This window comes from Watersipora subatra, chromosome 8 (genome assembly GCF_963576615.1).
Source record: "Watersipora subatra chromosome 8, tzWatSuba1.1, whole genome shotgun sequence".
Lineage (NCBI taxonomy): Eukaryota > Metazoa > Bryozoa > Gymnolaemata > Cheilostomatida > Watersiporidae > Watersipora > Watersipora subatra.
In genome coordinates this window covers 29522777-29547887 of record NC_088715.1, presented here as the reverse complement: position 1 = coordinate 29547887, position 25111 = coordinate 29522777, and positions in this window count along the sequence as shown.

Below are 25111 nucleotides of genomic sequence, written 5' to 3'. Positions count from 1 at the left end.
AGACATTCTACTAGCATTATATCAAATTGAACTGTTTATACCTGTATTTTCATGCTTCTATAAAATAAGAAAAATAAAAAAAATGGTTTACTGATTGATAGTCCACTTTTTTACCACAAATGGAAAGTTCATGATTAGAATTGTGTTTATTTGCCAGGTGATGTGAAAGTAGAAATAAATCCACCTAAATTGTTTGACATCAAGAATGGTGATGAGGTAAAATGACCGAAGGTTGGTGAAATGTATAAACAAAAACTAGAAACTTATAAGGTTAAAAAATAGGATTAAAAGACAATATAAACAAATGTTGTATGGTAACATAATCGTGCATTTCGACATTTCAATATCATTTCTACCTTGTTGTTTAATGTTGAAAGCTGTGGCTCGTGAACTATATTGAATTTTTTTCCATTGACAAAGGTTGCAGACATTTTTAGACTTGCTCAGCTTGCGTTTATACAATTTATCAACATTTGGACATTTTCCCTGAGGAGTGCACATACAATATGAACGAAGCTATTTAGTAGTAAAATGCTTCAAACATTTTTGTAACCTTTAATTAAAGTTGACTTTATTAAAAACCTAAATATTTATATTCATTTAACATCATTACTCATCTACACTTAACAATCTATAAGTACGAGTAACACTGATGACTTATTAATAATATTGTAATATGTATCACTGTCTATTGATAAAGTATTCCCAGTTACCTCCATAAATAACCATGAGTCTATTGTTAGTATATCATGTTTTACAACATTGTTTATAGAGAACATTGACTTATTCAAAAGGGGAGAACTTGCTGATATCTTTCACAGAACATCAAACTAAGTCAGTCTTCCCAAGTGATATCCAATAATCCTCAAATAGCTTCAAGCCGTTATTCATAGCAAAAACAATTCTGGCAATCTTCAAGCAAAACTGACATAGGTACTATTTATAAAAAAAGTTCAGCGGTTGTATTAAGATGCTGGCTTAATCAGTTTCATCATCAAGCATTTAAAAAACAAAGTTCTTCAACAACTAGTTTCAATAATTATTCCTTTAAAATATTTAAAGATTGAGATTTTATTAAATGCAGTGAGGTACTCGCACTGCTCAAAGCAATATCAAATATGATACTCTGTGGGCAAAACTGGAGAAAAAGTTGAAGAAGGTGAGACTTTTTAAAGCTGTAAATGAGAACAATTTAGTTGACTTTAAAAGAAAGTATTGATTTTCGTCTATCAATTGATAAAATGTTTGTTGTGTTAAGCAATCTCATTGTCAAGATATTTGAAGATTAATATCGACAAAATCTGATCGCGGTAAAAACGCTCAGGAAAAAAATACTTGCCCAGACCTGCCCAAAATGATGTAACTAGTGATACAACACGTCTCTATCTCTTTCTTTACATCAGCTATTGCGATAAAGTTCTAGTCCTGCACGGCTCCATTGGCATGTATTTTATTTTGTATTTGCTCATATTTGCCAGAAGAATTTTTTTAAATGCACCTAAATTTACGTTGTTGTGAATGCTTCAAACGCCACAAATAAGGGAACTTAAAAACTTGTCATATTAGTTTCTTGTTAGTGTTGGGTAAACATCTGAATACTGACTACCAACTCTGTCAGTCTACAGTAATTAAGTCATCAAGGTAACTTATCTCATTGCAGCCTCGTATCAGCTGCAGTGTTCTCATTTGCTACCCGCACCAGAAACTAGTTAACAGATGAAATAAGGGAGCCATATCTTTGAAAATAATACGTTCGAGTACATGGCAAAACTGACTGCCATGAAACCCATAGCAGTTGCCAACTGCCATGAGTTTTTACTAACTGGCATGCCACTTTTTGGTTGAAAAAGTTGACAACTTGTCATTTTAAGCAGTTGAGCACAAAAAGTGTTCAACTGCCAAAAAGTCATCTACAGTCAACGATATTTAGTCATTATTAATATCAATTTGTAGAAAAAAACTGCTTGTCACACGAGATTAGCTGATTTGAGTACTAAACTAATGGATTTATGAGTTAGTGAAAATAGTGTTACTGTATTAAAATTAGTGAGTTACTAAAGTAGTGAGCGTAATATATCAATTTCTATGAAATACAATCAAACAACTCAACAATTCTGGCAAAGGATTAATAAAGCCATTGTCGCACTTGGTTGGTGGCGTATTGAATTACTTGTTTTCACTTTGTATCATAGAAACTTTTGAAGCTTTCTATATTTGGAGTTGGTTCGAGCTTTGCAAAAGTCCCTGTTAATACAGCTCTGACTACACTTTATATATCCATTTATCAGACAATATTTCAACAATGAGGCTACTCCGTATTCAACCTGTTCTGTAAATCATGTTTTGCATCAAACTCAACAATATACATAGTTTTATTATAAAATTTCACAAAGCCAAAATATTTTCATCTTGGTATTTAAGTTTTTATTAAAACATTCATCCAAATCATAGCCACTCATATAGTTTTAGCTCATATAATAAGACAAATTGGTCTACTGCAAAAAAGCTCAAACAAAACATATCATGGTTTGTGCAGCACAAATTCATTTCTCTCTTTTCTGTGTGTGGCAGTTTCCACATCGCCGCAAGTGCTCCACCAATGTAACTACATAAACATCCTGCAATCAATAAAACAAATGTAATAAATGTATGTCATTTATAGATATGTTTTTCTAGCAGGTGTCTACTGAAAGCTTTTAAATATGGAGTTGGATAGATTGCGAGTGTAATTTTTTAAAAAAGTAGTAATTGTTTAAAAAAATCATAAGTACTCTGAGCCAATAATTTAAAGCTTTGTTTCAGGAGTTAAAAGTTAGCATTATTCAATCTATTTTTATCATTTTTTACAAGTTAGTAGTGAGCATAAGTTCTAATCATGAATCTAATTTACTTGCTAAAACTGTCAAAAATATTTGAAGCAAATATTATAGCTAGGTGAAACGATAAAAAAACTATAAAACAATGATTAGTGAGAGGAAAAATTTATAATTTTATCAATATTAGTAAATGTACTCACCAGTACTAAAATCATTACATTTAGTTTATTTAACATTAGGTCTGGGCTGAGCATAAAATTTTTGTAACTTACTTCATATATTTTATTTGAAGTAAGTTACAACAACTTTGCGCTCAGCCTTGGGATACTATTACTCCCTTGTACCATTTTTTAAATTTAAAAAGTGGAACGATGACTTTTTTACTTCATTGTGCAAATCTCACCATAAATATTCAACCAAATTTTTGCCCGATTTAAAGTTTGGAAGTCACGATGTTTATTATGTACATCAAAACAACAAAGACGCCATAATGTTGCTCACCATAATATTTAAACAATGCATGGAAGAGACGCAATGATTAATTTCTCTCAAATCAGCAATTATTGTGTGTATAACGGTAAAATTTTTCTTCAACACCGGTAAGAATATTGGAGTTATGGTTCCATGAAACATTGTTCAAATAACTTCCTTTAATCTGCTAAAAATTGACTTCAAAAAGAAACCACCATTGTTCAGAAATTTGGGCCAAAATAAGGTAGACATTTTTCTTTAAAGTTCACTCTAAATTATAGTAATAGCAAAGACAGAAACCGACAAGTGATAAAATTATAATGATAAAAAGTGGAAGTTCAGTGAAATGGAAGGAAATACATACTAAAACATAGCTTTAAGTCTGTGTGTCTGGTAACCTAAACTTAATTGAAGTGATGTCAAAGTTAATGCTATACATATGTCTATTTGAAGGTAAGAACTTCCTACGGTAGGAACTGGTACATTGAAATATTACATTTTATTGTTGACCATAAGCGTTAAATACAATAAAGTTATTGTAGGTCTCTATTAGTTATGTACAGTAATGTAAATACGTAATGCGTATACAGTAATAATAATGCATACATATGTATGTATGTACCTACGCACCTTCATACTTACATACATGTGTACATACATACATATGCACATACATACATACAAAAAACATCTGTACCTTTATATGCACACACCTACATATGTACATACATACAAATGTACCGACGTACATATGTAATTAGGTACATACATACACATACATACACATACATATTCGTATATCCGTACATACGTATGTGCATACATACAAATGTACATACATACCCACATATGTATATACATACATCCATACTTGTGTAGATATATGCATACATACATACTTTCATACTTGCATACATGCGCACATACATATATACATTTACACATACATATGTACATGCGTACATACATACATCTCTTGTACGTACATACATATGTATGTGTATACGTTTGTTTGCAATTCTGTATGTACATGCGAACATACATACATATATACATACATACATGGTAATTCAGAGAACTACTGAAATTATCATGAAATGACAGTCATGGCTAAAGTGATACAAAGAGGAACAGGTCTGGTAACAACTATAGATATAAGTAAGATTTTTTGTTATGAAAATTTGGTGCAAAATTTAATGAGTTTTAAACTGTTTCAAACATATTCCACTTTATGCTCCTCATAACACAACATTTTACCTGCTGAGAATTTTTAAACTTTATAAAATCGACCCATTGGTCCATGATATTTTAATGGTTTGGGACACCTCATCATGATGCAATAATATGTGATAAATTACAAGATGATAGTCACATGACACTAATGAACTCTGTATAACTGCAAGATGTGACCCACTGTGTTTATTGACTTCATTGATATAGTACAATGCTTTGATGGTTTGCACAGTTCTTCTCACGTCATTTCACTCTTTTTGCTGCATAGCGATTATAGTGCTTTATTCCTAACCTGATGTAAGTTAAAACTATGGTTCAGTTGACATAAAGAAACCAGCTTTTATTTGTAATTAAAATAAGGAACAATTGTTTTAATTAAAACTGCGTCAATTGGCAGAAACTGCTGTAAATAAAGTTATCTACATTTATCAAACAATTGAGCAAAATTGTTTACTACTTTAATTTTGTAAGGATTAGTAAATGTTTTTGCTACCGGTTAAGTTGTTGACAACCAACATCTGGAAACTACAAACAAGTATTTTGTTGAACATGTATAAAAAAAATTTACTAAAAGCAGTGGTAATCTAAGCCTAGGAGATACTTTCATATTGTGTCAAATTAATATTTATTTTAATGAATAAATGAAAAACTACCATCAATAAAAGTTTTTTATACTCATAAATTCCTATAAACCAAATTAATAAGTAATAATTGTTTAAGAATTTCAGATTTCTAAATGATAGTTACCATCTAAAAATAGATATAAAGACAATTTACAATCAAATCAACAATGAATATGATGATGTATTACATTTTATGGTAAATGTATGAAATCTGATCAAATATAAGATTTAAACATGAAACTTAGTTTCATGTCAAAATTAAAATATAATTAAAAAAAATATAATGTTTGGGTTCATATTGTAGAAAATCAAAATTTATTTGTGTTTAATAATGCTTTCTTGATCGTTAATCACAACTATCTCACCTGTCATTATTGAGCACAACAATAACAAGTGACAAGGGTGTTTCAAAAGTACACTAACCTAATCATCAATGTGAAACCAGCCTGTTAGTAGTTTATAGTATATTATAATAAGAAACAATTTATTTTAATTTATATATTTCCTACCAGTCTGTATGTTAAAATTGCAAATCGCTAAGAAAAAATTAGTTATTTATACAATAAAAAGTAACAAGTGTCACATACACCTTCATCAGTATTAATATATTGACTAAGACCTATTACCAGTATTTATAATTGAAACCAACAGAAAGTAATTCACAATCATCTTTTCTAAAATTCCTTTATGTTTTATTTTGCAGATGAGGTCAAAAATTCAGTTTTTCATATAATATAATATATAGCTTTTTGCAACACTATTGTTTTAAGGCAATTTAGTTTGGTAAAAATAGTTATTTATGTGTGTCTTTTTTTATATCTTACTCAAAGCGTGTCGAGATTAAGTTTTGAGGAAACTGTAATAATTTTTACCAGCAAGCCTATTTATATTTCAAAAAAACTTTAGTTGCCAATTTTTGCATTATATCTAAACTGTACCAAAGTTGTTTATTTAATTACAGAACATTTTGGAATTTATATTTTATACTTATCCAGAGAAAAATAATGATGTGTTAAAACAGTGTTACACAGTTCTTTTCATTGCTCAACACAATATTTATACTACACAATATTCTAACAAAATTACATGTCATCATTAGCTCATGTCATGTTTAGCTTTGTAGCAGGTAAGCTTGAATATCCTTCTTTGATGATTGGAAATTAGGCCAGAATAATTTTTAATGATAGGTAAAATACATTTTAAGCTTAATAATGTTAACGTTTGGTATTTTAACAGTGAATTCATCTGAATTTATTAAATTAAATCATGAGAAAAATAAACTCAACTGTACTATTATGTTGACTCAATTGACTTTAACATATTTTAATGAGATAAGTAGACAAGTTTCCTAATAAAAAATGGTGAGCAATTATTGTCTAATATACATTTTTTAATAATTTTTACAAGAAAATTGTTGATTATTTCTGAAACATGAAATTTTATGGTTTGGGCCTATGTTTTTTGAAAATAAATAAAAAGATCCCGGCAGAATTCTCATTTGCAATTGGTGACAGTTAAATTAGGAGTAGCTTTGTCTTACAAAAAGGAGGGACAGAGACATACACAAGTTCGAAGTTCAAGAACTCTATATACTTTAATGGTTGAGCAAAATACATAGGTACTTAAAAGCAAGCATTATAATACACTAACATCTGTAGCAAAATTAGAAATTCTAATTTGAGTTTCTTTTGTAAAATGTGGACATTTAAACACATGAATTTAATAATAAGAAAACAACTGTAACAGCAATTGTTTACATGTATAATTTAGTTTAAAATCCTAGTGCTTCTCCCTAGGCATACTCAGATTAACAGTGAGACACATTCATAGTCGTTTTTTTGTGATGAACATAAGAATTTGACAGCAAAAATGTATTGAAATAACCAAAGAGCAAGAAAGACAGGTAGAGAAGAAAAGGTAGAGAAAAGAAAGGGACAAATGAAAATTGGCAGAAAGGGCGTAAGGGCGTGATGACGCAAGGCCGATAAGGCTTAAGGGCGTAAAGATGTAAGGACCCCCTTGTGCGTAAGGGTGATAAGGCAAAAAGGCGAGAGGGCAAAAAAGCAAAAAGGGGAAAGGGCGAAAAGTTGAACATGCAAAAGGGTAAAAGGGCAAAAGGACAAAACGGCGAAAGCGCAAAATGACAAAACAGCAAAAAGACATAAAAGTGAAAGGGCGAAAGGGCGAAAGGGCGAAAGGGCGAAAAAGTGAAAAGATGAAAGAGTGAAAGGAAAAAAGGGAAATGGACACAAGGGCTAAATAGAAAAAGGAAAAAGAGAAAAAGGAAAGAAGAAAAATAAGGGCAAAAGGCAAAAATGGAAAAAAGGAAAAGGGAAAAAGGGAGAAAGAAGAAAGGGGGAATGGGATGAAAAGAGAAAAGGTGAGTCTTCACTGAGTAACACTTTTAATTAGGCATAGAAACTCTTTTTTTTATTTTTGATGTCTAAACTTATCTAATTATATCAATTCATTTTTCACTTGCACCAACATAAGACAGAAGAGTTAGTACAAATAGTAACTTTACCTTTATACGACCCTATTATGGTATTCATTATTATGCACCAAAGTTTTGAGAGCAAAAATTGAAACACTAGTCCTGACTGCATTTTATTAAAACTTATATTTGTTCGCACCATCAAATAAACTAATACTAAATAGAACAGTAAATGTTGTTCCTGGCTGACACTACTTGGTAACTTTTATAAAATAATCAAAATTACAATCATGAACTTTAATTTCCTACATTTATTTCACTTAACTAGATGACAAATTTTTCTTCCTATTCAAACACACAATGATTAATTAACATACATGTCTTTTTTGTATTAGCATAACGGTTTGACTGCTAAGGTTATAAACACCTCAAAGGAAAGAAAAATATGTTGGTATGTGCCAATTCAGCAAACCAAACAAAAACAATAGTGAATAGTTTCAGCAATATTTGTCCAAAACAACAAATTTCATTTAGCTCAAAGTAGCTGAGCATCAAAACGTTCTTGTACTCCTATAATCAAATAGTTCTAACAGTTAAAATTGCTACAAAACTCATTTCAATTTTTACAGATGATGTTTTTTTCCTTGCGATTAAAACTGTTGAAGTATTGTATAAAATCTTGTTACTTTTGATGTCAAAACCTATGAATGAAATGCTTAGAAACTGTACTTTTGTGAAACTTGTTAGTTTTACTATCTGGCTAGGTGGCAATTTACCAGATACCATTTTAGACAGAAAATAATCAGTTTAAATATTTTAAACAGTTGCCTTTTTGAGGAAATATGTAGAAGATAGCTTATGCTACATTGAACTTAGGGTTTTCAAATAAATATTTAAAATATTGGCATCTTTGACTTTACAGGTATTTGTTAACCTTGAAGAATTTTTGTCATCACACTTAAAAAAGTAATGTTTCAAGCATATCTGAAACTGATGTCTGCACTGTCCAGTTTGGACGGGCACTCAAACTTATAAGCCTAACAAAGTACCTGTACTTTAGACTTTTTGAGTAGATGCATTTCATCAATCATTCTCAAAGGGAAACATCATACTTGTATATGGGTGTTTAAAAAAACAAGCTTAGTAGTAGCTTTGCCAATCAAAAGTAAAAAGTTTTCAATCTTATTGGGTAACCTAAATGTTTATTTTTTGTGTAAATAGTTCTCTCAACCCTTACCGGGTGTGAAGGTAGACGCTTGTAGTTAAGAAACTCTCACACCTTTATAGCAACGTCAGTAAAACAAAAAAAGTAACATGGAGGGACATTAAAACGGGCTATTCTGGCTAAAAGATGCAACATTTCAAAAATGCAATATATCTCACAGACTTTACAACCAAACATAAAATGTGATAAATTGAATTTTTAAATTCAGGATCAAAAACACGTTCATTCCCATTCATTAAGTGTGTGTGTAGAAGGAAAAACTGAAACTTAAATGGTTGATATTTTCAGTCCAAAGAAAGACACACACAGAGTCTTTCTACAGACCTTTTTAGAAAAATTTATTAGTAAGAAACACAAAGTGAAGTTGACCTGTTTGATGCTTGCAGTCAACAGAAGATCAAATAACTAAGAATTCTTCAGATTATTTGGTTCTTTCAAAGTTTTAGGGTGTTTCCGCATAATAGTAGTTTTTCATTTACTAATATAGTAACACAAAGTTGAAAGCATAATATCTGGTTTTGACAAGTTTGTAAAAGTTCATGTGAATTTTTAGTGAGAACAAATGTGCATGATATTCTGTAACCTTTTTCTATACACGCAACCAAGCTACTTGAGTACAATAGGCAATGAAAATATATATGATTACAGTTGGTTGCATTCAACTGTCAACTGCCTGGTAAAAACTTCTAGGTTCTCTGCAGATAGCTTGCAAATGCTTACCAATAAAAGTCTCAGATTGTTTAAGCAATGACTTTTTTATTTCCATGCTTCTTTTTCCATTGCATTTTTCTAAGTGCTAAAGGTAATTGACACTGTTGTGTAAATACTAGTTGCAAGGATTCATAGGTTAACAACAATTTGCAAAAAAAATTGGTTGTAAGAGAGCCTTGAAAGTGGAGTTAGGAGCTCCGAAGCATTGCGGGAAGGCCACTCAAAATTCTCAGTGCCTGACCCAAGACAGTTGAAAAATGGAGGCCTGACATGGTTGCCTAAACTTAGATATAACTTACATGTAAATTGGCATGAAGCTGCAAATGAATATGCATTTAAAATCTGAGATATTTTTCTACATACTGAGATATTTCCCTCCAGGCAGCTTGCAAGTCTTTGCAACTTGAGATCTCTTTATCCGCAGTTTTGATTTTCTGCAGTCAGATTTATTAATTTTGTATCGATTGAAACCATAGATATATGTACCAGTAACAATTTTGCATATAAGCTCATTGCTTAAATTCATGTGTGCTGCAGAAAAGATTAGCTGGTTGTGTACAAGAAAAATTGAGTGGTGAGCCTGTATTCACACATTTGGTGGAGCAACAAAAGACAGGAAACAACATTTATTATGAGCAGAAACAGCAAGTCATGGACTGCTAGATTGCAAAACAATATAACAACTGAATTAGTTAATTAGGTGAGTGCCCTGAGGAGAGCAACAAACTAAAAATACAACATACTAATGCACAACAAATACAATAGATTATGACATTTCAGTGGATGCAACGATGTACAAGCTAGCAATACGAAGCAATGAAGCATTTGTAACAACTAAATAAAATACAATTTGTAAATAAATCTAGTTAGCATGACAAGGATCAAAACATGACTAGCACAAAGATACTCTACAAGTGACTCCACTGCACTTTCAGCTTGCTCTCGCTCCTCACCGATGTATACAGACAACTTGTGCACATAGCAAAAGACAGCATCGCAGAGAGCAAATAATTTTATTCCAAATCTAGATCTGTTAGATGGAATATACTGCCTAAAGCTGAGCCATCCTTTCTATGCCAGCAAGCTTTCATCTATAGATATAAATTTTCCAAACAGCAAAACAGAACATAACTCACAGGTGTCCTTTAGTGGGATATTGCTGAAGCCGAGGCCGGGCCATAGTCTAAACACACAAAAAACCACAAAGGTCCACGTAGTAATGAGCAAAAACAAAAGTATCTACCCAAATATCTTACCAATCTGATGAGCAGCACACACAAAAACTAAACTAATCGACAGAGCCACCCATAATGTCAAAATATTCCAAGTTTCAGGTCATGTCTTGCACAACCCACTTTATAATTTCTAAAAACTTGTCCCAAAGTCTCTATTAATTTGACACTGTCCGATTGCTGCTTTTGACATAGTTGCCGCTAGCCTAGCCTAGCGTCCTGATTCAACACCTCAATCACTATCGGGGCATCGCTGAGCGCTCCCAAATGTGTCCCCGATAGTTACTGAGGTGTTGAAGCAGGACACTAGGCTAGGCTAGCAGCGACCATTTAGAAAACAATAATCGAACAGTATCCATTTTAAAAGGGACAAGGAGACAAGTTTTGAGAAGCCATAAGGTAAGTTGTACAAGACAAGACCTGAAATTTGGCATATTTTGACATGATGTGTGGCTCTGTCAATTGGTTTAGTGTTTGTGTGTGCTGCTCATTAAATTGGTGAGATATTTTGGTGGATACTTTTGTTTTTGCTCATAACTACGTAGACCTTTGTTGTTTTTTGCATGTGTAGACTATGGCCCGACCTCAGCTTCAGCAATATCCCGCTAAAGGACACCTGTAATTTAACTGGTCGTATATCAGGGCAAAAACATCTTCTAACTTGAACTATCTATTGCCAGAAGGCTGTTCAAAATAGTCAGAAAAAAGTAAACCTGTTTCTATTTTTAATTTTATTAAAAATCAGCGTAAATAATAAAGGATTGTGGAGCAGTAAGACAACAAAGTAGTTTTTCAAGAATACATGTTTGCATAGCCAAACCAATCACTCGCCAGATGTCTTTACCATCAGCAGGCTCCGAAGCATCGCAATTTTTTTCATAGTTATATTTTTGTTCGTTTTGGTAATTATAACATTTACAATGGCTGATGTTATAAAAAGATTTAATTGTTAAAAAAAACTTACCTGCTAAAAAATTTCCAACTTTTACTCCTGCCAAGCTGTCAGCAAAACGTAATTCTTTTGGTTTTAAGTCAGCTCCTCTTTAAAATCAGTAAATACTCCCTGTTTCATTGCCAGCATTTTCACTGTCACTTTCGCAATCCAATTTACTCTGTTGTCCTTCTTTTTAATTCCATCGTCTTTTCCACATTTTTCTGACCTAGTGTCCTCTTCTTCACTTCCAAACCAGCCGATGTTTTCCTCTAAACAAACTTTTTAGCAGAGCTTGACCAATCGCGTGCGTACACGATGAATAACTTTCCAAAAATTAAGATCAAATATTTTAGAACATGTTTGGCTTGCACATGCATATTAGGGATTATTTTTAGCCTCAAACAAGTAGTATAAACTTTACCACAATTGATGGATTTACTTGTTTTAATTTTTAACAATTTTTATGAAGAATAAAATATTTTAAACGAAGTCTATCGAAGGCGGAAATATTTCGGGAAATTTCGGGATCTGGCCACTGAGACATTTCTCATTTTATGGGCTTTGACAGGTTTTGGCTCGAAAGAGTTAAATAAAGATCTTTGCATTAGCCTCAGCCCTTTGAATGCAGAAATCCGCTCGGTAGCAGCCCAATCTTTGACGATCAACTCTGTGGCCAACTCGGTTAGTCTACTAGGTGACACACTTTTACCATACCGACAACTGGTATTTGTAATCTCTCTTTATGGAAGTCACCTAAATTAATTTTAGTGTATTTAGTGACTATGATCTGCAAAATAATGCAACATTTCTTTGTATCACATGCAGTACATACTATTGGGGAGTTCTTCCTATAATAACGACATACTGTATGGCATTAACATTAAATTTATTTTAAATTTATTGACTTCCTACATTAATATGTACTACTCCACATACTAAATATTAGTAACAAAAATATTATTCTAACTTTTGCAACTATATTTACCTTAAACCATTTTATTCTATTTAGTGGTTATATTATTTGAATGTATACATGATTACAGTATACTACGTGTCACACACATCGTGGGTATTTCTTACCTTCAATAATGACATATGTAAGGGGTGAAAGTTTAAAAGTGGAAATGTGAAAAATGAAAGTTGTTCCTTGACGAAACAATGATTAATATTTTTGTAAATAAGAAAAAGAAATTCATAGTTAACAAGCTTTCGTGCAAAAAAGAATCGATGTTATTGGAGTGTTATCTGGGATCATGATGTTGAGTATTTATTTGCCATTGCAGACAGAAATAGTGACATAATCATAAGAGAAAGATAGCTAGAGACGTATAGACCTTTTATTAAAAGCTCAGACCGGTAAGACTTTTTTTGACCACTAATTTGTTATTCAGTTCCCACAAGCTCTTGTACTTTTTGCATCAAAAGTTTTCACAGTGCTGAAACGCTGCCATTGCTACCAAGAGTGAAATCGCAGCAGATGATGCATGTGAGAAGTGAGTTGTTGTCATAAAGAACCTAATTTACCAGTTGAATTGCTGTTCTAGGATGTTTTTCTGCAGAACTGGAGGTGCACCTGAAAGGTTTGACGACTCCGTTAGAAAGGAAAGTCTTCTCCTAAATTTGGAAATGAGAGAGCAACTGTGAGTATCATAATGGCAGCAATCAATGCGAACAGAAAAAATAGAGAACTAAACTTAAATATTTACACCATACAAGGTTCGACTCTCAAAACCGTACACTTACCCACAAAGCTAGTTTTAGACCGCCCAGTAACCTCATGTTATTTTGATATTACCTGCATAACCAATATCTTGACATTTTTGTTTCCGAGTTGAAACCTTACAAATACCTTTGCCGATCGCCAATGATACCCAATAAGCACTCTCGGTCAAACAAGTAGGCTATACACCTTGGAATTGCTGTCAGAAGCAACCAGTTAAATAATTGCATGCAAAATACTTACAGTATGTACTAGTGCACGTAAGACAGCCAATCAGCTGAGAAGAACTGCAGCTTGTTGCTGTATGATTGATACAACAATCAATAAATTTAAAGGTTTATTATTGAGGACAATATTTGACTCGTGGAGAATGTACTTTTGTTATCATACATGCACCTTCTAAAGAAATTTTGGGGTAAATTTGTACATTTCGAACCAGCGTTACATGGATGTTTGCATCAGTGTAGCACTGACTTCATTCAAAAATTAGGAAAGATACTGTTATGTAACACTATTGGGAAATTCAGCTAAGGTTGAAAATTTTGTCACACCTTCATGTTGCCTTTACCGTGTAAGCAAATGTTATATGAATGTTTATACTTCAACCTTTCACTGTTACTTTCCAATAACATTGCCGGGACATTTGTTTAAAGGTATAGAAGATGCTACACCATAACGTTTAACTCGCATTGCATGTCAATGCAATATGGACAGTTATGCTCACATTCCAAAGTGACCTTCATGAAACATTGCCAAAACATTCAATAACAAAGATATCCAACAATGTTATTATAACGATAGTTGTTTACTCCATTTGCATTCCTTTGAAAAAATTAATTAATGAATCTTAAGAAATTGGCCAAATCTCAAAATCTCTTAAAATAGCTAATGTAAAACCTTTATTTAAAAAAGGCTCAGTAAAGCTTTGTTCAAATTATCGGCCTATTTCGATACTGCCTGTCATAAGTAAAATACTGGAAAAGATCGTGAACACACAAATAATGCAGTATTTAGAAAGTAATAATTTAATTCACGAAAACCAGTTTGGATTTCGGAAAAATAAAAACACTACACTAGCTCTTACTCAATTCGCAAATCAAAGTTTAAAAGCATTTAATGATGGAAAAACCATACTTAGAATCTATCTTGATTTTAGTAAAGCCTTTGATACCTTTGATCACCAAATTCTTTTATATAAGCTGTAACAGCTAAAGTTTAGTTCAAATTCTATTAAATGGGTGGAAAACTTTCTTTTTCGACAAAAGCAAGTCACCATTATTGGACAATCTGTCTCTGATGAACTAAGCATTACATGTGGTGTTCCCCAGAGATCCATACTTAGCCCTACACTTTTTTTAATTTATATTAACAATTTACCAAACAATTTAACAGTTTTTACTACCTTTTGTATGCCGGTGATACAAACTTGTTTTTAGAATCCGAAGACTTAGATTGGCAAATTTCTGCAGTAATTAATGAACAGAATAAAATCCAAAAATAGTGTACTATAAATAAACTAACATTAAATGTAGACAAAACCAACTTTATGATATTATAAAACAATCAAAATAAATATGAATTCCCTAGGACCGCTTTAACTTTGCATGGTAAAGTTTTAAACCAAGCCGAAAGTTTAAAATTCTGAGTGTTTACATTGATGCAAATTTATCATGGAAGGTTCACATAGAAAAACTTTTTAATAGTGTTAGACCTTTGTTAGGACTCTTATATAAATGCTCAAGTTATTTACCCCACAAAATTTTGGTTTCAATTTACAACGCATTTATTCATTCTAAATTCAATTACTGTATTTAGGCTTGGGGGAACGCCCCAGGTAAATACTTAAACAAACTCCAACTTCTACAAAAACGAGTTCTCAGGAGTATACATAAAAAACATAAATTAGAACACACCCGCCCACTTTTTCAAAAATCTTCAATTTTGACTGTGAATAAACTCTATAAATTTCGAACTCTCATCGCAACTCATCAATTATTCTACAGCCTTAAATCTCATCGCATTCATCAATATCCCACTCGCTGCTCTCTCTTAAATCTAAAGCTACCTCCCTCTAAATCTTCTTCGCGTCATCACAGAATGTCATACCAGCAGTCAGCACAATGGAACGCTCTGCCTGATGAACTGCGTAGGGTAGTGAGTAAGCCCACTTTTAGACGTGCCCTCAAGCTGTACCTGTTGAGCGGTGACTAAATAGTTTCTGGCTGCTTGCTGTTAACTTGTGGCCCAGCACCTTGACTAGCAATGCTACTGCACAGTTTGGGCCTCATTATTTCTTTTCTCTTTCTTTTTGTTTTCATATTTTTTGATGAAATAAAACAAACAAACTGCTGTAAAATTGGCTTTTATCTTTTTTTATATATTTCTGTTTTGTATCCTTTTCTTTTATCTCTGTTTGTCTCATCTTTCTTTCTCAGTTTTATTACTCATTTTAAGCCCTTTTCTTTAGTACTCTCTTTGCTTTTTGATTTTGGTTCTCTTGTTCTGACTTTATCCTTCATATTTATCTCCACTGTTTCCCTTTCCATTTTGTCTTTTTCTGGTTTTTTATATATCTCTATTTTTATCTGTTTTGCTTTCTCACTCCCTCTTTTCTTCTATTATGTTCTTCTAGCTTTTAGCATTTTTTACTTCATTCATTTTTATACTATTTATTTTTATCCTCTATTTTCCCTCTTTGTTTCTTTATCCTTCTCTGATTTACTTGTTTAGATTTACAACAAAGTTGCAGTAATGACTATGTTGTATGGAATGATACCAATGATGAAAAGATATAAAATATCACAGCAACACTTTCTTTGTAAATTATACAAAAAAGGGTTAAAGGTTTTACTCACATTATGTCTATAATTCTCACCATTTATGAATGTGTACTAACCAACTATATACATACATGTATATATTGAAACATGAACTGTTCTATGTAAAAAAAGTTGCTGAGTTACCTATAATATTTTGATTTAGTTTTTGTATCAACAATTGTTTAGTATTAAATAAACAAAGGCACACTCCAATTTTATAAAAACGGTCAATAATTAATCAATAACATATCCCATAGAATGGATAACCCAAAAACCAAAGTTAAAACGTTTTTTCAACTTTGTGTCTAAGCTTCTCAATTTTTTCATATCTAATAACTTATTATAGTAAGTTGTGTTTGTAACAGTTTTACTATAAGAAAAAAGTGTCGTTAAATTGTGCTCACTAAGTTCATATGTTAATCTTCAAGTTTCAAAGAAGCTACAGTCCATGCACCATGCGCTCTATTGTGAGGTGACCTCATATCTTAATGAATAATATTGAGTTTATAGACCATAGGGCAAAACATGGCAAACCAGTCAAGATGACACAAAAGTAACAATAGAATAGGCCTTAAGAACAGTGTATTAACCAATTATATTCACAAAATGATTTGAGCCTCTGTGTGAGGAGAAAGCATGAATTTGGAATTGTCATTCAATATGGCAGCGTGCATGCAGCTCCTTAGTAAAAGTTTCAAAAAGCCTCACATGCTGCATATTTTCCTCCAGATTTTGTGTCATAAAATATATTTTTTGACATTGCTTTGAACAGTGCAAGTATATCATTTTACTTTATAGTGTCTGGTTCATTGAATATTTTAATGGAATAAGTATTGATATTAATCGTTGAAGAATACTTTTTGTTTTTGAAGAAAAATGATCAAAAGTTAAAACTTGGTAATCCAGCATTTTCATCCAACTGCTGATTTTTTTATAGGTCACCTACATCAGTTCTACTTGAATATTATCAGAATTATCGTTGCTATGTTATGCATAACACACTCGCAGCTGTTTAATGATTATTGATTACGACTTGAGAAAACTGACCTACTTTTATGTTCCGTGAAATAGTTTAGCGAGTTGTCACCAGATGAATAAGTCAATGATGAACGTAAACAAAATGTTATCATTCATGTTAAACTAATGATCGACTAATGATGACGTAACTGTGAATACTTTATAAATAGACAGTAATACTCATTGTAGTATTATTATTAAGTCATCAATGTCATTTGCATTTATAGATTGTTAAGTGTAGATGAGTAATGAAGGTGTGATGAATGCAAAAAAAGTAAATATTATTGTATTACGAGGTGAGTAAATACATAAGCAGCTAAAGTGGCTAATAAATCATTTCATAATTGCATCGAGCAGATGTGGTTAGAATAGGCAAAAGAAAAAATAAGTATTAACAAAGATTCCATAAAACTAATAAACACAATGAAAAAGCAACGAAGTCACAAGCTAGTCTTATCCTACGGAATATCAAACTTAAGTAGTTCCTTACTCCTAGCAGCCACCCAGAGAGTGTTCTCATTTAAACACATGTCTTGGACATTTTCTCCATCATTGAAGTCAAGGAATTTAGGGTGATTTATTTCTCCTTTCACAACGCCTGTCAAGTAGACACAATTTTAGGCATAAACTTTTTCTTGGTTATAAATGGTCTATCAATAAGTAATAACTTGTACCATAATATTAAAAATAGGTACATGGATAAACAAGCATGAACAGTTCACTTTGTTATATCATATATCAATAAAAATAACATAGACTACAGAGTGTACTACAAGTACATCTTACATTAGACTACATCCCTAAAGTGTAATGCATATAACAAATACAAATAATATGTATATTGTAAAGGCCTGGCCTCGGTGGCTGAGCCAGCTTTACTGCACTAACAGGCGGATGCGGCCTGAACTCTGGGTCTTCTCCTTGCTGGGTCTGCCTGACACACTTGATGGTCAGATCAGTCCGTGGCAACTACCCAATGCTCCGGCTCACTCTGAACCCAAATGCAGCCTGCCCACTGTGTTCCTATCGTTGACTAGTCTAGGTTCTTGAATAGCTCACACTAGGGCCTGATATCCTATGATATTGCATATGCAATCAGGTCTAGTCTGAGTGTAGACCAACCCCTAGCCTTCCCTAGGTTCCTCTCAGGCAGTTCGGTCTTGAGTCAGATCAATCCTTGCTGATCTGCCACCTTTAAGCCACCCAGGCAGGCGTAAATACAATCAGGTCTTGTGAGTAGGGTTTCAGTCTACTTATTATCTATAAGCGTGAACATGCGCGTACAATAACATAAAGCTATCAAAATCCCACTGATGCAACTTGTGCACCTGCTTATATACTGGCACTCTTCGCCTACTATTCCACTCTTGCCCATAAAAGGAGTGCAATGAATCTTATGTAATAATACATGGTTTAATTAAGGCATGCATGCGTTAACGGTTTATACAAAGGCTGTATACAAAAAGGTTACGTAACAAAGACAAGACAAGAAAGGTGTGTATAAAGTTATACTAGTAGGATATGGATATTAGTTGATTGTGCCGTTCTAACGATATCAATAGCTGTACTCGCAGCTATTGACTAGTGTAAATGTTCAGTCTTTCACACTCTCCCCCCCCCAATTGTTTCGCCTGGGGGTTAACAATTAAGGCCGGTGTCACTGATTGGTTCTCACTCGCACTGGCGAGCGCGGCTCCTTAGGCGTTGTGTTTCCCGTTGGCATTCTTGGGCCAGCCGGCTGTACTGTTGGTACTCCTTCTCTTTGCGTTCAGATCGGCGGAAGTAGCTCTTTCGTTTACTGCTTTCGCTGACATCCCTATGGGGCTTCATATTACTGCTATCTGGATTGCTAGCTCCTTGCTGAACTGCTAGCTCCTCGCCGTGTCGCCAGCACTAGCATGCACCTTTAGTGCCCGTTCATCAGTTCCTTCAGTTTTTTTCAGGATTTTCTCTGGGGCCTAAGTAGGTGGGGAAATTTCCTTCTGTTGTGTGCTTACTTGTCTGGCTTTCTTCGGGATCTTGTATTTCCAAAGGAATGGTCCATCCCGTCTATCTTTTCCTCCCGTCGCTCGACAGTCATTTACTCTGCTCGTTAGGTTAGTGAGGCCTGCCTTCTTCTGGGTGGTTTTTTGGTCTCGGCTTCCCACTTTTTCCGGTCGACTAGGCTTCACCCTTTTCTGTCCCACCTTTCTTTTTTGCTACCCGTCCCATCCCATCCTTCACAGGCAGACAGGTTTCAAAGGGGGAGTAGTTCTCCCATCCCATATACTTGCAGAAATCTAGAAGTGACTCCTGGTTCACCTGGTACACCATGCAAGGATGGTCCTTTGCATTCCCTGCCTTCCGCTGGTGCTGAAGAATGAACAGCTCTTCTGGCATCGGCACCAGAATAGCCAGTAAGGTTGCCGGATGTGTCGCTTGACCACTCGGCTTTCCTTGTTTTGGAAGCCGCAGAGGCGGCACTCTCCCTTCACCCGATCATCAGCAGCCTCCATATTTTGATATGATGTGGGGGTATACCAGATATCCCTGGCCTCTCCGTCTATGGTGTCTTTTACCGAACGTTTCTGTTTAGCAGGAACTAGTTCCAACACAATAGATCAGTCTTTTATCGATATTGGCTTGTCTATATTTTGTCCCTTTTTTTGTATCTTGGTTTTTGATGGGAGGTCTCGGCAGCGCATATCCTTGGTCTCTAGTGGAGGCCTGCCCAAAGGCAATACCGCTCCACTCCCGACCCGAAAACTCTGGCCCGCGGTATCAAGTTTGCTTTTGTTTAGGCTAGCCTTACCCTGGGGCACCCTGTTCTCCTTCTCTATTTTTTAGCGACTCCTTTCGCCGTACTATTTCATCCAATGTCTCAAGAGTCAGGCTTCGTGACTGTTCTTTTTCGTTTGGCTCTGCGGTTAATCGTATTACTCATACGTTGGCCGCACTGCATTCTTCTGGTCTTATTCCCTTGTATGCAATATGTGCAACACTCTTACCCGGTTTTATATTTTTGGAAGATTCCCCTTGGTCTGATCTATTGAGTGTTGTCGAGGTCTCGGTCTCCTCCAGTATACTGTCTGACTCGGCTAGTAATTGTTGTATTTCTTCATTTTAGTAGTATCGTTGTTTAAATGCTCGTTCTCCATATAAACTTGATCGAGATAGCTTTTTAATGGTAGAAGTAGTTGATTGTTTCAGAGTATAGTATAAAGGGACTGTTCAGGAGTAGCGCTAAACTTGAATGATTTCAATGGCGGCTAAATTCTGGTAAAATATAGTTCTTGACCCCGGTCAACTCTGTCACCGGCATTTTCCTGGCGTGATCATTCCTGGCCAGAAAAGTTTTCTTCTTCTGGTGTTTCCGCAGCCTCTTCGGTCCTCTCCCCTTCTCCCAAGACTTCTCGTTCTTTTATTATGGTCCTTGCGGACTGGTCCTTAGTGGCTAGTATTACTTCCAATTCCGTCATTGATTCTTTTGGTGTTCGGTATTGCGTTATTACTTCCTTGTCAATGCTAAGTCTTACTTCTTCGAACAGTCCCTCTAGCTCTCCGACCAGGGCTCCTACTGCTTCACATTTTTCTCTGACTGCGGCATAGTCTCCTGCCTCTTCAGATTTTAGTGGACTGGCTAGGGCTCTGTTCTCAGGGTCAACCTGGTAGCATATTGCCTGCCGGTATTGTATGGGTGGTCCCGTCTTCCTGTTGGGCTTCCCGTTTCTCCTCATTTCGACAAGCCCCTCTGTCCTGAGTAGCTCTGGTTCTGCCCGAGTCTTTCTCCCAGCCTGCGCCAGTCTAGAGTTATTGGGGGTGACTGAGCCACCAGCTCAGGTGCTCTTGGAACTTGTGGTTCTTTTCCTGACGTCCAACCCATCTCTCCCCTTGTTGAGCCTGGCCTGGTGGGCTCACCCAGAGTTAAAAAGTTGGATTCAGGTTCCGGTTCGTCTTTTCTTGTGTCTGCGACATCTGGCGGGTCGGTGACGCCCTCGCGCCCTCCCGTAGTGCTGCGGTTTATTGGGACAGGTCCTTCTCCTTCTTAGAGAGCCTTCAGAAGTCGTCTCCTGAACAAATCCGTGTTTGCTGCTGTGGAAAGAAGGTTTGCCTCTCCTGTCGTGGGGATAGTCGGGGAGGGGGCTCTTTCCTGTTGAATTCTAGAGTGGGCAGCAGCTCCACCAGTTCTTCTCTCCTCCCCCCTTTTACCAGTAGTACCCCGCATGTTGGGTTACCTGGCGGGTTCTCTGGTGGCCCGGGCCCTACCATCAGCTTTCTGACACACAAAGTATGGCTTCAGGCACTCCTAATTCTGTACAGACACTTGGCCCTGCCTTTCCATTTGGTAGGTGTTGTTGGCATGACACCTGGTGATCGTATAGGTTCCCACGTGCTTAGGTTGTAACTTAGGGTTCTCCCCCCTTCTCCACCTCTTGTTCACTAGCAGTACCAGATCCCCTAGCTCAAACAGTGCGGGCTCCTTGTCTTCCTCAATCCAGACCTTCATTTGCCATTCTCGAAGGGTTTCGTAGGTCTCTTCCAGCCTATTGGCTAACTCCAGCACATAGGGTGGTACGGCCTGACTGTCCGTTGTAATCAGTTCCGAAAACTGGTCGGGTAGCCAGAGTTCCCTAACCATCATCATTAAATTGGCTGTCTCGCCCATGGCCGAATGGGGAGTGCCTCTAAAGGCTTTCATATTTGGGGCAATAGCAGGTCCCACTCAGCTGGCCCTCTGCGTAGGAGTAGAGTTCTCTGGGAGTCTCCGAGGTTTCTATTGTTTCTTTCTACAATACCAATTCCTGGGAGTGGTATTGGGTGGTTCATGTCTTGTTGATGTTCCATAATCTACACAACTCGCTCATGAGATTGGATTCGAACTGGGCCCCTTGATCAGAATGCAACTCCTGGGGTAGGCCAAAATGGCAGAAAACCCTTTCATCTAGGGCGGTGGCTACCACCGGGGCAGTTGCATTCGAGATCGCTAGGGCATCTTGCCACCTGAAAAAATGGTCGTTAATCACCAGGATGCATTTATTCCTTCTTTCCGTCTCCGGCATTGGTCCCACCAGGTCAACCGCCGGCTTCTGCCAAGGTCGTTTGGCGTATAACCGGTGTCTACTTTTTTGCCGCTTGGTTCCCACCGGCTTTCGCCACCTAGCGGACCTCACAGGATTTGATGAGCTGTCGCACATCTGCATTCTACCCCGGCCAGCACCAGCTTAGCAGTAACATTTTCGCCGTCTTGTGTACCCTTGCCTGAGCATATCGATGTATCTCCAAGGTAACCCGGTTCCGGTCATCTTTGTGGCATATGGTACACCACCTAGCATGACTGTTCGCAGATAGCCTGATCTCCAATATCCTATTCACCTACAGTCTCATAGCTTCTCGTCTCTTATACAGGATTCAAAGATCGTGGCTCCCCAGGGTTAATTCCTTCTACGGCAAATCCTGGTCGCTCTGTACCGCCCAGCACATCTTGGCCACCACTTGGTTGCCTTCCATCTGGCTCTGGGCTAAGTGTCAGAAGTTTTTCTGGCCAGGTAGTTTGACGCCTGCTACTGTGTTAGACTCCCCCTTCAGTATTGCTTGTTTGCTAGGACCCCCCATCTCTTTCTTCTATCTTTGTGCACTGCCGACAGTCGACTGGACAGGCTTGTCGGCTTAGTTCGTCGGCATTTCCATGTTTGACTCCTGGCCGGTGTTCCAATTGATACGTCAATTTTGACAGGATCTCCAGCCATTGAGCCATCTGAGCCGACGGCTCCCTCCTTCATCACAGCCATCTCAGAGATGCATGGTCCATGCGGAGTGCGAAATACTGCCCATACAGGTAAGGCCGGAAATGCTTGACCGACTTTACCACAGCCAGGAGTTCTTGCGTGTCACACAATAATTCTGTTTGGCTGCACTAAGTGTTTTGCTGTAGTAGGCCACTACTACATCCCCACTTTTCTGGTTCTGGGACAGGACAGCTCTCACCCCGAGATTGCCGGCGTCGGTATCCAGACTGTATTTGCTCCTAGGGTCGGGATACCCCAACACGGGTGCAGTGATCAGGCCCCGTTAGAGTGTCTCAAACGCTAATTGTTCTACTCCGCCCTACTGCAATGGCTTCCCTTTGCCAGTCAAGATAGTGACTGGTTTGGCGTTAGTGGCGTAGTTTTTCAGATATTGTCTATAATATCCCGTGGTTCCCAGGAAGGCCTGTAGTTCCTTTACATTCCGGGGAACTCGCCATTTTGCCTCTGCCTTAACCTTATCCGGGTCCGTGGACACTCCCTCTGGGCTCACCACATAGCCGAGGTATCTCACCTTTTCCTGGAGGAGCTCGCATTAAAAGGGTTTTAATTTCAGCGGGCGGTTGCTAGCCTCTGAAAGACTTCCTCCAAGCGAGCCAAGCGCGTCTCGAATTTGGGAGCGATGACTATAACATCATCTAGGTAAAGCAGGAGAGTTTTCCAGTGGAGTCCCTGTAGCGCCGACTTCATCAGTCTCTGGAAAGTGGCGGGGGCCGACGTCAGGCCGAACGGCAGCACCCTCTACTGCCACAGTCCGCTCCGCGTTACGAAGGCAGACCTTTCCTGACCCTCCCGATCTAAGGGTACCTGCCAGTACCCATTGGTCAGGTCTAGTGTGCTGAAAAATCGAATCCCTGCCAGGGCATCTAGGCTCTCATCGATCTTTAAAATCGGGTAGGCATCCTGTTGGGTTATGGCATTCAGTTGTTTATAGTCGACGCATAATCTCCATCTGCCATCCTTTTTCCTTACCATGACAACTGGAGAACTCCACGCCCCATTGCCAGGCTCAATCAGGCCCTTCTCTAGTAATTCTTTTACCTGCCTATCTGCCTCCGTCTCCTTGAGAGGTACCAACCTGTGAGGAGGTTGTCTAATGGGTCGGGCTCCTTCTATCAGCTAAATGCTATGTTCAACTAGATTAGTTCTCCCCACGTCACCATCGTATTTACTGAATACGTTCTGGTATTTGGTCAATAGGTCTGCTAATTTCCGTCTCTCCTGGTCATGCAAACGGCCCTGGATGGCCTGATCGTATAGTTCAACCAGGTGTTCTGAGACTGCCCTTCTGGCCTGCATGATCGCATACCCTACTCCGGGCGCCTCGGTGCCGGAGTATTCCCGTCCCGACCACAGCTCGGCCTGTACGTCTTCCTCTTCGATGGTGGTATATGAGCCAGTTATGTTTCCGGTTGCCAGTTCCATGGGGTGATTTTTCGGGTTTAGGCATTGTACGACCACATCACCCTTGTCCCCGGGTTGATTCAGACTATACGCCATGGGAACGTGCCGGTCGGAGCCCTCTATCATACATACAGGTACGTAATTTTTGACTGAGATTCTTCCTGCCACCCTTATTTCTGAAAATGGTGGAATGGGGACCTTCCTCCACGTATGTACTTTAGACACTATTAGTCTGCCATACTTGTCCGTGCAGGTGAGCTTTCTGTTCCCTAGGGAGATGACTGGTTGGCCGAATTCAATGTTGCAGTTGTGAGAGATCAGGAAGGGCATTTCCAAAATGGCATCCTCGCTGATCTGGCTCACAAAGAAACTCTCCTCAATAGGTACATCTCTGATGTTTCCCGATAGCTGGATTAGCCCATAAAACTGGAGCATGCTACCGTCTGCCATGAGCCCATACAGGTCATTTTCCTCTAGCTGTGCCTTCACCCTCTCTGGCATCCTGTCAAACACCTTTTTGGACAGCATGTTAGTATTACAGCTGGTTTATATGAGGAAAAACAAGTATTGTCTTTCTACCTTCCTTGGCAGAAAATAGCTTGTCTTATGGGGTTTTTCCAAAGCCCAAATCCTTGGTAACACCTCTATCTCCGTAACGTCGTTATACGCCTCTTCGGGGTCTCGCTTCC